Genomic DNA, 16,932 nt, shown 5'->3' on the forward strand with positions numbered 1-16,932 from the left:
GGTGCTTGCTTCACAAGATGGTATGTTGGTTGTGCAGGATATGTATGGATCTGGTGCAAGTTATCGCAAGTCATTTGCATAGGGCTCTTCTGTTGAGACAAAGCATACGTTCGACCCTTCATGGGTGGCCTTCCGGTGACTATGGTTGTTAGTGGGATTGAGAGGGCTCTTCTGTTGGGGTCCTTGTTGTCTGGGGTGCTTGCTTCACAAGATGGTATGTTGGTTGTGCAGGATATGTATGGATCTGGTGCAAGTGATCGCAAGTCATTTGCATAGGCTCTTCATAGGCCTTTGCCTCATTCTAAATTTAGGCCACCTGCACGGAAACCAGAGATTATCAATGGAGAACTAGGGTTTGTGTTTTCAGATGTTGAGATGGACCGTGCGACTGAAGATCTGAAATTTGCGCTTGTTCTAAAATTTATTTCGAAACGTCTGTCTATTGATGTGTTGAGGCTACAGATTATTAAGACATGGGGATTCAATGAGATGCCAATGATAAGTTTTATGGACTCGTACCACGTTTTGCTACATCTGGCCAATGAAAAAGATTATCTACATGCTTGGGCAAGGGAGGGGAGGGTTATGGCTGGATGTCAATTCCGTTTGTTTAACTGGTCCGTGTATTTTGATGTGAAGAAAGAGCCATCCATTGCTGTGCAATGGATATTCCTTCCGAGCCTACCGCTAATGTTGTATAGGCTGGATTGTCTTCAAATTCTTGCTACGAGGTTTGGAAGATTTCTTGGTACCGATAATGCTACTCTATACCGAACTTGTGCTACGGGTGCAAGAATCTATGTGGAAATGGATCTGAAGGTGGAACCAGTGAAGGGTTTCCTATTGTTGGTTGGCCAAAAGAATCATGTTTGGCAGGAAGTAGTATACGAGAGGCAGGGTTTTTATTGTAATAAATGCTTTCGCCAGGGCCACACGGAGGTTGTTTGTAGGATGGGTTAGAGGATAAAGGTAAAGACTGGTTCTAAGCATGAGATTCGAGTGGAAGGGAAGAAAGGGGATAGTTTAGCTTGGAAGGAGGTGGGACGGATGGAAAAAAATAAAAAAAAAAATTCAAAGAGGGTGTAGTAAGTGGAGAGGTGAATGCTGAACCGTGTATTGGGTCTTGAAAAAAAGATGGTGGTCTAGAAATACTAGTGGTTGAGGGTAAAGGAAAGTAGGTCATGGAGGGGGAGAGCATGTAGCACATTGATGTGGTTGAGAGTATGTTGGGGGAGGGATTAGGTAATGGAGCTCAGTTAGTTGATGTGATTGAGAGTGTTCATCGTGAGGAAAATAAAATGATGGGGGAGGGGAGGAATAAGGGTGTGATTATTTCTGAAGTGGTTGTTGACAGTAGAGAGATGCAGTTTAGGGAAGAAGATAAGAGAGGGGAGGTGTTGATTAATGAGGTGGTCCCAGGAGTGAACAAGGAGCTTGAGGAATGGGAGTTGTCCAAAGTGGTTGATGAGTCACGGTGTCAAGAAGCTTTACGTTAGGAGGAGATTGCTTGGTTGAATGATGAGGCATTGATCCCTCCTAGGGAGAGTCTAGCTAATCAAGTTAGTCTGGTATATGAAATGCTAGGACAAGAAACCAGCTTATGGTGGAGGCAAAAGGGTTGGACTTAGAACAATTTCAGCTGGCGTATGAGCAAGAAAGCAGGTTGCAGGGGTTGGCATCTGATAAAGGATATGACTCGGAAGGTACTCAAGCTACTCAAGTAATGGAAGAGCCCAGTAATGGTGTGCGTCACTCTCAACGGGTAATAACCCGTCGTGCTAAACTTAATTTATGAAGACAAAAATGTTGGTGTGGGACGTGCGAGGCTTAGGCACGTCAAAAAAATGATTGAGGAGGTTGGTAAGGAAATTTACAATATCCATCTTGGCCATTTCAGAACTTTTTGTGAAGGAGGATTCGATGTTACGTTTCGCGCAATATCTTGAATTTTCTAACTTTTGTGCTAATGAAGCCATGTGAGGGAAAATATGGGTTATGTGGAATGGGCAAAATGATTTTGAGGTTGAGAGTATGTCAGATCAAATGATATCGAGTTGAGTGGTTGTTAGTAGGATCAAGATGTTAGTCACATTTGTTTACGCAAAATGCAATTATTCTAAAGGTAGGGGGCTTTGGAGAGATCTGGAATCATTAAGAGTCGATGAACATCCTTGGATAATCGTGGGGGATTTTAATACTATAAGAGAGGATAGGGAACGTATTGGGAGGCAACCTAGATCTTTGATTGCTATGGAGGAATTCAACAATTGCCTAAATAACTATGGGATGATGGAGTTGAAGTCACGGGGTGGCTGCATGTCCTGGTTTAATGGCCATGTTGGTCTAACGAGGAAATGAGTGAAACTAGATCAAGCATTAGTAAATGTGCAGTTCATTCATAAATTTCAATCGGCTAGCGTTGAGTATTTGGAGAGGAAGACGTCGGATCATAAGCCAATGTTACTGCATTTTTCTAATCCTTTAGCTTGATACAGGCCTACACCATTTAGGTACCAAAATATGTGGAGCTCACATGACAACTTTTCTGACTTCATGAAATAGGTTTGGATGGAACCAGTGTATGGATCAGGAATGTGCAAGCTAGCGGCAAAACTCAAAAAGGCTAGGATTGCACTAAAGAAGTGGAATATAGAGGTATATGGCAGGGTGGATAACAATATTCTCGAGCTGGAGAAACATATGAATTTTTTGGAGGAGAAGCTTAAAAGGGATGATGATCCGGAGGTGGAGATGGACTATTTAGTTACAAAACGTGAACTGAATTTTTGGGAGAAAAGGGAGGAGATGTGGCTATCACAGATGGCGAAGAAGAGATGGTTATTGGAGGGAGATCGTAATTCAAAGTTTCTCATGCGGTTATTAATCAAAGACGGAATGCGTCGATGATTTATAAAATGATACTGGAGGATGGGACGACCTTGGCGACTCCTAAGGATATGCATGATAATACGGTCCTTCATTTCAAGAATTTTCTATTTGAGCAAGCATCTTACGCAATGCCTGATCTGAGTTCGTTGGTGTCGATGTCGATAATGGATGAGGATAATGTGATTGTGGTACAAGAACCCTCAGAACTATAATTGAAACTGGCGCTAAAGTCTATCCCCAAATACAGTAGCCCAAGACTCGATGTCTTTGGTTCGAGATTTTATGAAGCATGTTGGGATTTTGTGAAAGAAGATTTGTTGGAAGTTGCAAAGGATTTTTTTTTTTTTTTCAGTGGGACGCCGCTTCCCAAGATTTTTACTTCTTCATTCTTTGTCCTTGTTCCTAAAGTACAAAATCCAAGAAGTTTTGAAAAATTTAAGCCGATAAGTTAATGCTCGGTCGCCTATAAGATTTTTGCAAAAATCATTGTAGGACGATTGATGAGATGTTTAAATAAAATTATTTCTCCGGAACAAGGGGCCTTTCTCCCTGGTAAAAGTATTTTTGAAAATATAACATTAGCTCAGGAAATGGTTCACTAGCTTAATAGGAAAGGTAAAGGGGGAAATGTAGTTTTAAAAGTGGATATAGCGAAGGCTTATGATCTGGTTGATTGGAGGTTTTTGTTGTGGGTGATGGAAGCTTTTGTGTTTTCTAGCTGTGTTTGTAAATTAATTGAGGAGTGTGTTTGGTCACCATGGTTTTCGATAATGATGAATGGAACTTATAAGGGATTTTTCAAGTCTCAACTGGGTCTTCGGCAAGGAGACCCGTTATTGCCTTATTTATTTATATTGATGGAGGAGATTCTTTCTCGACTTTTAAGGAAAAATTTTGAGGAGGGGAGGATTGGAAATTTTCATCACCTGAGAGGAGTGCTGTTAATTTCTCATTTATTATATGCAGAAGATTTGCTGGTTTTCGCTAATGGAGAAAGAAGATCTTTGAAGATGTTGATGAAAACATTGGCAATATATGAAAGTTGGTATGGCCAGTTAATAAATAAGGAAAAGTCTGCATTATTTTTGTCTAAGAAAATTAGCATAGCAAGGGGCAGAGGTCTACTACGGATAACGGGTTTTGTGGAAGGACAATTCCCTATAATGTATCTTGGTGCGCCATTGAGTTCTGGTTGTCTAACGGCTAGAATGTTTGAACCATTGGTTTCAAAAATTCGAGGGAAGATAGCGAGTTGGAAGGGGCGGTTACTGTCTCAAGGAGGCCGTCTTATTCTGATTCGGCACGTCTTATCTTGCATGGCGACTCATACGTTGGCAGTGTTGGCAGTTCCGAAGATGGTGTTGAGAAAGATAAATACCATCATGTCGTCGTTCCTCTGGGGGGAAAATAATGGGAAAGGCAAGAGGAAATGGTGCTCTTGGGATAAGGTATGTAAACCAGTAAGTGAAGGGGGTGTTGGGGTACGAGATCTAGCTGAGGTACAAAAGTCCTTTCACATGAAGTTTGCATGGAGGTTGATGGTGGTCAACAATCTTTGGACTCGGATCTCTAAGGCAAAATATTTTAGACATGGACATATGGCATAGTTACTCCTTCACAAAATGATTCTCGGTTCTGGAAGTCAGTTTTGAAGGTCTTTCCAGAGGTGTATGAGAATATGTATGTTAAGATAAAAGAAGGAAAAGCTTCATTCTGGTTCGATAGGTGGCTGAGCAGTGGTCCTCTGGTTGAGAGTATTGAATTGGTACAACGTCTTGCACTAAAAGTACAAGAGTGTTAGGAGTCGGGGGCTTGGGATACTTTCGCTCTAGAAGAGTTGGTAGGGGAAGAAAAAATAAATGAAATACTGATGTTGAATTAAACCAGAAGGTGGGGTCTAATGTGTTCATGTGGAAACCTACCACAAATGGAAAGTTTTCTACTGCTTCGGCTAGGGAAGTCATGAGAATTAAAGGGATGAGAAGGCCGTGGATGGACTGGGTCTGGCACAAGCTTCTTCCAATGAGAGTATCACTGTGTATGTAGAAAGTGTTATTCCATTGCCTGCCGTTTGACGAGAGAGTTCCATCTTGGGGATTTCGATTGTCTCAGGGTGCGACAGCTGTGTGGAAAAAACATAGGAGACTTTGAATCATGTGTTAAGCACGAGACTTATAGCAGGTATGGTATGGAAAAGAGCGGCATTAGTGTTTGGAATTATGAACGTGGAGAATGAACCTCGGAGGGTGAAAATTAGTAGGTGGTACCGAGTGGCAAAAAAATAAACTCAAAAGGAGACGTTAATTGGTTTGCTTCTTGCAATCATCACTTGGAGGCTATGGCTTCAGCGATGTAAAGCCCGCATGGATGGTGAGCATAAATCGGGAGAGCCAATGTGGCTATTGGTGAGAAGTTGGCTTGCGAAAATAGTAGGTGGTGTGACGGGTCTGCTGTCTTGTTCGAATCAGAATTTCTTGGAAGATTTGCAGGTGAAACAGAGTAAACCAAAGAGTAGAATTCTGCGTAAGGTGGTTTGGGAAAAACCCTCGAGTGGTTGGCTGAAGCTAAATGTGGATGGGTCATGTAGAGGGAATCTGGGTTCTTGTGGGGGTGGGGGCATTATCCAGGATGCATATGGTAATATGAAAGCTATTTTCTCCGAAAAGTTTGAACCAGGTACAAATAATGGAGCGGAGTTTAGGGCGATTACGAGCGGCATTCGGATATGTAAAAAGATGGGATATCAGAATATTTGTATTGAAAGCGATTAGGATGTAGTGGTGCGTTGGCTAATTTCTGGAGTTTGTAACACTTGGTACTTATGGGATTTTTGGGAAGAATTAGAGGAGGAGCTAGTCGACCTTCGGGTTTCGTTTGGGCACCAATTCAAAGAAGGAAATCAGGTTGCAGATTTTTTAGCATGGCAAGGAGAGGGAGGCAGCACGAGAAGATATTTTGAAGGGGATGCAATGCCTAGTAAGATGAGAGGACTAATGTGGATGGATAAACTTCGAATCCCAAACCTTCGAATGTAATTTTGTCGAGGCTTGGGATGTGTGTTTGTGTTCTGGTGTTTTTCTTGATTAATATTTTTTTTTTTTTTTTGATGCGTTTGATTGGAAGGTCTGATATAGATTTTTTGTATAGGAATATTTATTTAGTTTTTGGAAAGGTTTTTTTTACAAGGTATTCCTCCGACATAAGTGAGGTTTTTTAATAAAAATGAGATGAGGTTACTTGTGAACATGTGATCTCGTCTCTTTCTTAAAAAAATAAAATAAAAAGAAGTGTATTGACGTTTGATCTAATTAAGTTCTTTTTTTTTTTTTTTTGAAAAAGGAAGAAGATATATAGCTTAAGTATGTGATCGATCCCACGTCGGTCGATGCCTTCTGCATATTATATGATCACGACCTTACAATATTTAATAATTATCAGCTCACTATATATATATATATATATATATATGATCTCTCGTGAGAATTGGAGACATGATTTATGCTTAATTTGGTCACCACGTTTTCTTAATTTTTGTTGATCATATATATAATGATCATCATGTTATCCGTTAAATTAAAACATAAACATGGGCGGCCTCATCTGGGATCGATGCAGCTATTATATGTATATAAATATATATATATATATATATATAGTTATTATGTATGGAGAGTACGTACTTTGACTTCGGCTTTAATTAATCAAACATAAAAATAAAAAGTCTAATTTTTTTTTTTGGAAATAATTAACAAAATTAATTAATCTGAAGCTAGCTTATGGCTGCCTACAACTAGGCTCGTCGTTGCCTACTTTTTTTTAATGACATGTTTGGAATTTGCTGATCATCATGATTTGATTTTTGATTTTTGATTTTTTTTTTTATAGCTTATGGCGGTCCAAATATTAGCTCATGATATATTATATATGTATGTATATATATATATATATATAATTACTTGTTTTGATGTGAAAATATTTAATTGCTTTGAGGATATATCCTTTATGATGCATGCATTATATATATATATGATCATCATGTTTGTATATATAATATATATCTCATCTGCGATCTTTTACCATTTAATATTAATTCCTAATTTAAACATCAAATATTCATTTTATAAAATCCATGCCTTATGATCACATTACATATATATATATTATGAAAAAATATATAAAGACTTTGTATCAGCATTATGACATTCTTAGCTAGAAGATTTAGGAAGATTTCATTCTGATTAAAAAAGGAAAAAAACAACAAAGTGTCGAGCAATGGCCTAAACCTATCTACCCCCTTTCTCATATTATATAAATTTTGTGGGGTATATATGGATCAAGTCACCCACAAGGAATCTATATATAGCCACTGCAGGTCAAGCATCAAGTCACCCATATATATCTTGTATCTTTCTCATGAGATTGATATTTACCTAAAACTGGGTGACTTATATATATATATATATATATATATATGGTCCCTGCCTTACAAGCTGTGAGACATGGCAGTAGATTTCCTTGCCAGTTTAATTAGTTCTTAAAATTAAACTGATTAATGATTATGGAGAAGTGAATGGAGATCAGTATTTAGTGGGGTTTAACTTAACAACCTGATATCCTCAAGCAATGGCGGAGCCACAAATTTATTCTAGGGGGTCAAATAAAACTAGAATAATATACGTAAAATATTTTTTATTATGCTTTTATACAAATTTTTCTACGATATATAATAATCTGATATGAAGATTTACAATAAAAAAAATATATTTAATATAATTTATATATTAAAAAAATATTTGATATGTCAAGAATAATATATTATTAAAATAATATAAAGACATTCATACAAATATATAAACAAAAAAAATAGTGTCTAAAATTATAACTTGCGTTCTTTTAAACAAACAAAATTATTAAGTATTGAATCTAAATCAAAATTCTTAATTATTTCTCTTTCAATATAAATAATAGAAAAATGTTAGAAATACTACTAGTTATAGTTAGAATTTTTTTTATTTATAATAAAAATTATGTATTTTATTTTATATGAGATGTGTTTTATTTATTTTATTTTTATATCAGATTAAATTTTATAGAGTAGTTAAAATAATTTTTAAATGAGGGTCAATACATGATAAATTAATATTATTTTATTAAATAAAAAAAATTAACACACACACACACATATATATATATATATATATATATTTTAAATTTGTCTTCAAGAGATTACTCTTAAAATATTTTGGTCAAATATCGATCTATCTATGTATTTTCTTTTTCAAAGACGTCATAGGATGATCATCATTTGGTCATGGGGTCAGGTGGAAATGGGACATTGGCATCACTCCACGCATGCAGAGAAAACAGTCTCCAAACTGCTGAGTTTTTAGACGTTGCTCGTGAGATGAAAACTCATGACCATGATGTTAATATGAACGGAACAATATTCTCACATCGAGTCTTACTTTGCTGCACTGAGAGGTTTACAGATCGATGTACTCGTGGGGGAAAAATATCTCTGTGGCTTCCTAGGCTGCATATATATTTTACGAAGAATAATGTTACTCTTATATAAATTTTTTTGTAAAAAAATAGATCTCGTTAATAAAAAGTAATTTTTTTACGCTTTTTTAAAATAGGAGTCTACTTTTTTACAAAATATTTATATAAAATTTATTTATTTTAAACTTATACAAATTATTTATCTTCTATGAAAATGGGTTAAGGTTTATAGGTTAATTAAGCAAGTTATATATATTTTCATAAGAATTTAGTAAATTTGAAGTGATATGTCAATTTCAATAAAGTGTACATTTGCTTGAAAATGAAAGATACTGTGTATGGTCAAGAATCTCAAAAGTTCTACATGATTCTCTACATATAAGCATGTGCTTTTTCTTCTATAGAGTGGAAACACTGAAATGTTAAAAAGTAGATCTTGTTAATAAAAAATAATTTTTTTTACACTTTTTTAAAATAAGAGTCTATTTTTTTTTATATAAAATTTATCTATTTTAAACTTATACATATTATTTATCTTCTATGAAAATCGGTTGAGGTTTATAGGTTAAGCAATTTATATGTATTTTTATAAAAATTTAGTAAATTTGAAGTGATATGTCAATTTTAATAAAATGTACATTTGCTTGAAAATAAAAGATACTGCATATGGTCAAGAATTTCAAAAATTTTGCATGATTCTCTGTTATTCTTCTAAATAGTGGAAACACTGAAAACTACTTGACAGTTGACAGTATTGCCTACTAATAGAACGAAAAATATAGTTACAAGTATAATTATATATTAATCTATATATTAATTTGATGTGATTGATTAAAAAGTAAATTTTATTAAAAATAATATTAATTTAAATTTTAAGTATGAGTAAATCAATATTAATATACAAATTAATACGTGATTTTATTTATATATAGTAAAATTTTTAATAGAAAATCCTGCAACTTAAATATTTTTATTTATACTGATAATATATATTGATGATCAATAATTGGAATGCATGGGGTTTTAAGATGAGAAATGTCGGTAAAGACTATTGGGCGGTCCCTTTCTCCACAGCATTTCTCGTACAAAAAACAGATGCAAATTACTGATGGATCATGAGATCAGCCCAAGAATCACGCTATGGCAACTGGCACCTAATCCCTTTCATGTAACGCCACTGCCTGCGGCAGTTTATAGTCTTACGTTGTATAGCTAGATCACTTGCTGTATATATTTCATGTACAGTCACCTTCATAGCTGGCACCCAATCCCTTTCATGTAAAGCCACTGCCTGCGGCAGTTTATAGTCTTACGTTGTATAGCTAGACCACGTGCTATATACATTCATGTACAGTCATCTCGTAAGGTGCGAAATTAATTCATTCAAACCTCTCTATCCTGGAAATATGTACGATGTTACTATATCACCGGCGATCGCTGACCTACAGTCTAATGATAGTGATTTTTATATATACGATATTACTATATTTTTATAATAATTATATAAATGACAATAGTTGAGCTACAGTCTAACAACAATAATTTACATATGTACGATGTTACTATATTTATAGTAATTATATAGGCGGTAATTGCTGAACTAAGGTCTAATAATAGTGATTTTTTCACTCTTTTTTTTCTTCCATATATTTTGATCTCTGACTTTTCTGCCCTTGGATTTATACTGGTTTGTTTTCGTACAGTTGGGTTTTATTTGTCTTGTCGGGTGGGTGAGATGTTTTACCGTCATGTGGTGTGATGTTATGTTAGCGATATTTTTTTAAAATAATTTTAGACCACACAAATCTCTTTCTTAAGCTTCATTCGTTTACCTCTTGAGTTTTCTCCCTAAACTCAGACCCTCTCTCCTTTCTCTCTCTACCCCACAACCCTCGATTTCTCTTTGTGTTGCACATTGAGACTCGTGATTACTATCACAAAGGTAGGTCCTGCATAGACTATTGCTCTCCTGCTCTTGCAAGACAAAATTTTGTATTATTATCTTTATTTGTGTGATCTAATCATCATAATGTTATTTTTCTTCAAATCTCCACTCTAATTATTTTTAATTGAAAAAGAAAATGGTACATGAATTAAACAATGTTTTTGCAAGATGAAAATCTCTTGGAAAAAAGTAAGATTATGAAGCTCAAAGGTTGGGCTAAAAACCTATCAAGTGGAAAGTTGACAGACACTATTGATACCAGACACGGTGTTCAAAAAGTTCATCTGCTTGATAATTTGTTGATAAGAGGTCATTGCCAACTATTGAGAAGGGGAAGAATTATGATGGAAGAGATGTGGAAGTAAGTAATATGTTAATATTTTTCATGATTAGATATGTTTTGTGTGGATGCTATTTTTTATTCAGAAAAGATATGATTTTTTGTCTTTATAAATAATAAATTATATATAAGTGCTTATAGAAATAAATAAATGGGATAGAAATGAAATTTTTGTTATTTAGCCAATTTGTTATTTTTGGTAAGTTTTTTTATTTTCATGACATTTTTTTATTTTCCTAGTAGGATAGATTTTTTCTGCTCTTTATGAGTGTTTTATTATTCTCTTCATATATATAGATCACGAAGATTGCACATGATTGCATTTAGAAATCGTTGCAGTTTATACATGAAAGAGAAATTTCTCACCTAGATGTCAAACCTTATAATATTTATGTAAAGAATAGTGTTTATAAATTGTCATTTTAGATGTGTAATTCTCACGATAAGAGCTTGTAAATTGAATAGTGATTTTGTACGTTCAATTTATGTAAAAGAATGTGTTTTATTTTGTGTTGTTTAGAATGTATCTTTGAAGAGCTTTTGTCTTAGTTTTTATCATCAATTCAACGTTTTCAACTTAACTTTCATGAATCTATTCCAAGCTTGAGTGCATGTTGTTATGAGATGATAATGTCATCTTCTATTTTAAAGATGTTACTGTTATATGCTTTTGCAAACATAATTTCTATAGAATTACTTTATTCCTCCAACCGGGTGCCATGCATATTACTAGATTGGATGGATATAATAATATGGTATGATTGATGGTCAAGTTTTTGGTATCTGTGATCAAGAAGTTTGGTTTTCTAAAATTTTTAGTATAGTTGGCTTGTTGTATTGTCTGGATGGAGTAAATTTATAAGGTGGTTTTGAAAGGAGCCGCACTTTGGTTCTTAGTGCAGTGGCTATTGGTGTATGGTTGTTTTGCACCCTGTTTATGTCGTTTTATGTGATGTAATGTCCAAATTTTTTGTTCAACTTCAATTAAGCTTGCTCTCAACAAATTTGGCAAATCTACAAATAAAATCAACTTCCATCCTTTTACGTTGTATTGTAAACTAATCTTTTGCTTTTTCTCATTTGTGCTATCATCTAATTAATATCCTCCAATTCAATATACTTATCCTAAAAACATTCATAAAATTTATTTTTCCTTCCATCCACAGCAAATTTTTTATTACCATCAATTTTTTATAAAAAATATTATTTTTGTCTAAAATAATAACAAACCCAACTAAGCAAACGTACTTCGTATGTTACCCCTCGACTAGTGTATATATATATAACTAGTAGAAGAAATGTCCTTTCGACGTTTGCCTAGTGGGGGCATAATTTATATGGTAATTATATATATATTATAGGTAAGGGCAATAAGCACGGTATGTATAGACAAATGATAGAAATAAAGAAAATAAATACAAACTTTACATACAAGTTCGTGTCCTATTTAAATATATAATTATAACAGTGAGAAATTTATATAAATTTAAAAGTAAAGAAATAAACATAAACTGTATATACAAGTCAATATTTTATTTAAAGATATAATAATAAAGAAATTAATTAACAAAGTGATAAGGTACATGAAACTTATGACACTAAGTTATCAGAAAAAAGCTTATGAGGCAAAAAAGAATTAATTTACTGTTAATGCATTGCCCCACATCAAACTTCAATTTATTGTTGTATTTGAGCATATTTAGTGAAACAAGTATAAATACAGAGTTTGTGATTGTTTTATTTTTAGAAACATGCTTATTATTTTTAGTTTCTAGCTAATTTGTAAAAACCTTCCATTTTGTTTAGAAATAATACAAACCGTAGCATTAATAACTAAGGAAAAGCAAATGATAGTAACATATAAAAAAAAAAATACGATGCCCATATCAATCAAAGACATTCAAAGTAAAAATTAGCTTTCTTGCCAACATTCCTATGCAAATTATTGCAAATCAATTACGTGATCAAGAGTCTGAGAACTCTCAAGATTTCCTTGCAGGCTATTCTCATGCAAATATAATAATGTCATCTTACCAGTTGACATAAATTAATGTTTAAAATTCTATTATATTTTGTTTTTTATATTTTTATTATATAAAAAATAAAATATAATATACATATTTTTTATATATACGAATGCGAATATTAGAGAATTAAATAAGATAGTAAATTTTACAATAAAACAAATGTATTAAAAGAAATTAATATAATGAGAAAAACAAATATTCACACAACAAAAATATAATATCAACAATTAACCTTAATTACAAGTGCATTTATATGAATATGAAAAAATTGAATAATATTTTTTTAAATAAGATAGAAAAGAACAAACTATGAAGTAGAAGAGAAACAGAAGAATAGTGCGAATGCGGGTAATGGATAACAACCAGATTGATGAACTGTAAAGTAAAAGCAAAAGTGACAAATTTGTAAAAAAAAATTACATCAGAATTCTTTTTAACAATAATAAGAAATGATATAAATAAATTCAATATTTACAAAAAAAAATTGTTAATTAAGTTTTTTAATCTTAGTAAATATGATTGATTAGTTTCTTTGATTTGAATGGAAGAGTGATTGATAGAGTGCAAGAGACTTACGATATTAAGTTAATAGGAAAAAAGCCTATGATGCAAAAAAGAATTAATTCACTACCCGACAACAAACTTAAATTTACTATTGTACTTCAGCATATTTAATCAAACAAATTTGCAATAATTATTAAATTTTTTATAAACATTATTATTAAATTTGTAATAATTATTAATGAATAAGTTAAAACAAAGAAAATTTTACAACATTTCAAATTTTATCTTTTTATATTTTAAATTCTTAATAAAATTTTATTTAAAATTTATATATTAAGTGAAAAAATTTAAATAAACTTCATGCTAATATCTAACTAAACAAACACATAACAATATTTTTTTTCTTATTTGAAAAAAAAGAAGGCCCATTACTGATTTTTTTTTCCCCTTTCAACCTATCTCGCGCCTAACCGTAGCTAATGTATCATCTTTTATATTTCTCCATAGGAAATTAACAAATTCAAAATTTTTTTAAACTTTATTATTAATTTTGGTATATCTATTAGAGCATAAATTAAAAAAAAATAATAAAGTTTTAGAATAATGTAAATTTTATTTTTTTAATATTTTAAATTCTTAATATAACTTTATGTAAAATTCAAATACTAAGTAAAAAAATTTAAAGAAACTATATGTTAGTAGCTAGATTTACAAACATGTAACATTGAATCTTCTCTTCGAAAAAAAAAAAAATCCAACCCTAGGCCCGAAATTAGGAACAAAACCCAGCCCACCCACCAGCCCAAAACAACAAAACAACACTGTTTTCAGCACAACAACACCCAACCACCCCATCTCAATCCGAAAACGGCGCCGTTTTCACACTAAAAAAATCCTAACCTTATGCCCATCGATATAAAACCATCATTATGCCTTCAGTGCTCCATTCGGCCTCCTTCCATATTTTTTCATCTCAGCCTCTCTCTCTCATCCTTACGGCTTTAGCCTTCATCTCCCCATTCCATCTGCCACTTTCTTCATCTCTCTCTCTCTCTGTCTCTTTGTTTTAGTCTTTCTATCTGTTGCCTAGATGACTAACACAAGATGGAGGTGAATTGAGTTGTATTAAAAAAAAATAACAATTATAAATCAAATATATAATATAAAATATAAACAAAATATGAAATATCAATAAATATAAAGAGTAAGGGTAAGAGATAAGCAAACTCAGTATGTTAACGAGGTTCGGCCCCACTGCCTACGTCCTCGCCTCAAGCTACCCATTGAGAATTCCCAAATTCACTATTCAACCTTTTTCAAGTGGAGATAGAAACCTATTACATTTTTGAACAACACCGTTACAAAGGATCCGTGTAGAACACCCTCTACACTTGCAATCACCTTACACGTGGTGATTCAACTATTCTCCGTATAGAACACAAGGGTTATACACACCCTTTTTCTGATACAAGATCTGATAGTGGGTAGGTTATCGGAAAACACTCCTCAATGAGTGAAATAAGAACAATATAACGCAAACTTTATCTTTCAAAATGAACAAGAATTAATGCTCAATACTTAGAGAAGAGAGAATAAAAGTTTTGAATGAATGTTGTATGCTCTTGATGTTGTAAATGTGAAACTCTCAAATGATCTATTTATAGGCATATGAGATCTCACATTCAAATTTAAAAAGATTCACATGTCACAGACAACATCATTCACTTTTTCAAAAAATTCAAATAAAAGGTTTTTCTTTTTCAATTGTCAAAGACAACATCATTCATTTTTCAAAAACTTCAAACCTAATTTTTTACTTTTGGCATATGACAAAAGGAGCACACTTTACTTTTCAAAAAATTCAAATCTAATCTTTTACTTTTTGCATTTAATAAAAGGAGCACACTTTTACTTATCAAATATTTCAAATAAAATCATCTACCTTTTGCATAAGTCAAAAAAAACATCAATCACTTTTGAAAATATTCAAATAAAACATACACATGTGAAAGATGACAATCAATCGTCTTTAATATTTTCAAAATTCAACCCTTTAATCAAGGTATGCACATGTAAAAGATGACAATCAATCATCTTTCAAAATTTTCAAATTTAATTTTCAAAAAATTCATGCATATGTGGAAAATGTATTTTAATGCATTATGATAAAATATTAATTTTGAGTCTTAATCCTAATTTCGAATTTTTAAGAGATTTACAACATTACTCTATAATTTTAATGTGAATTTGTTCCGTTCTTGCTCATGCTTGTTTCTTTGATGTGCTTGACTTCATTGTGTAGACAACTTGAGCTTGAGACTTCTTTATTCTTTGAATTCATTTGTTATCATCAAAATCCATGTGTAGATATATAATTACACAAATCTTGAAACATTGGGTTCAACACTATCCTTATTAGTTCATAGTATATTTTTTTTAAACCTTACAAATTTGAGGTTTCCGTTTTCAGATCTACACAATTTTTTTTATGCGTTTCATCTATATTGGCTTTGTATTTTTCGTTCTTAGAATTTTTTTTCCCCTTGCGCTAGACTTGATCTAGTTTTCAGACCTGTAATTTTTTTTTTCTTTCTTGCGGCTAAGTTTGTCTAGTTTTCAGATCTGCAGAATTTTGTTTTTTTCCTCGTGTATAATTTTTTTTTCTTCCGTATATGAGTTGATATATGTAGAATGACTTTTTTTTTTCTTTGTGTTTCATGTATATTCGCTTTCTACACATTTTATCTGTAGAAATATTTTTTTTTTCTTGTGTCTAAGCTGATCTAGTTTATTTATTTTTGTTGCGTCTGAGTTGATCTACTTTTCAGATTTGTAGAAAAAAAAAACTTTTTTCTTGCATTTTATGTATATTCACTTTATATTTTTCACATATGTAGAAAAAGAATGTTTTTTCTTGTGATTTGTGTTCCTAGGATTTTTCTGTTTTCAATTTAAGTTTTTTTTTTTCCCCTTGCCTTTGATTTCTTCTATTTTTTTTTTATTTTTTTATTTCTTGTTGTTCCGCATATGACTGTTAATAATATCTTGGAATTTTTTTTTTCTATTTTTGGGTTGATATTTATTTTTTCCTGCCTCAGATCCGCCACTTACGGCTGCTCGTCACCCTTGATCACATCCGAATATGCAAATATTCCTTGGTCGTCTCTCTCTCTCCTAAAGGACGAGCAAATCAAAAGAAGCGATTTGTTTGATTTTTTGGGCCTGTGTTTATCTGTATGGATTTGTTTAATTTTATTTTGGTTATTCTCTGAACTATTGATCCAGTTGATCACATCCGAATGAGAAACTCTTTATGCAACCGAACTTAGAGGAATCTACACGGGAACATATTTTAATAAAAAATATTCATTTTTTCTTCCTACTCTATATTTCATTTCCCATCTCTCTCTCTTTATTAATTTTATCCGTTGAGCTTTCAAGCATTCCAAGATTACCGACATTTCTGGGTTTTGGGGTCCTTAGTGGGATTGAAAGTAGAATGATGAATCTGGAAGGATGCTCAATTGGAAGATGTGGCCGTTGATTTTTTTTTTTTTTTTTTTTTTTTTTTTTTTTTCGAGTTTGTGGTTGACCTGCAGTATTGTCGTGGGTTTATGCATAGTAGTTTAGAGTTTCAGACTGATGGTTTAGTTCAAGGCATTCACTTTGAAGCATAAAATTGGGTTAAATGTAAGATTTTAACTAGTTGATGTCATTGGAATACG

The sequence above is a fragment of the Carya illinoinensis genome, chromosome 11 (assembly GCF_018687715.1).
Source record: "Carya illinoinensis cultivar Pawnee chromosome 11, C.illinoinensisPawnee_v1, whole genome shotgun sequence".
Taxonomy (NCBI): Eukaryota; Viridiplantae; Streptophyta; class Magnoliopsida; order Fagales; family Juglandaceae; genus Carya; species Carya illinoinensis.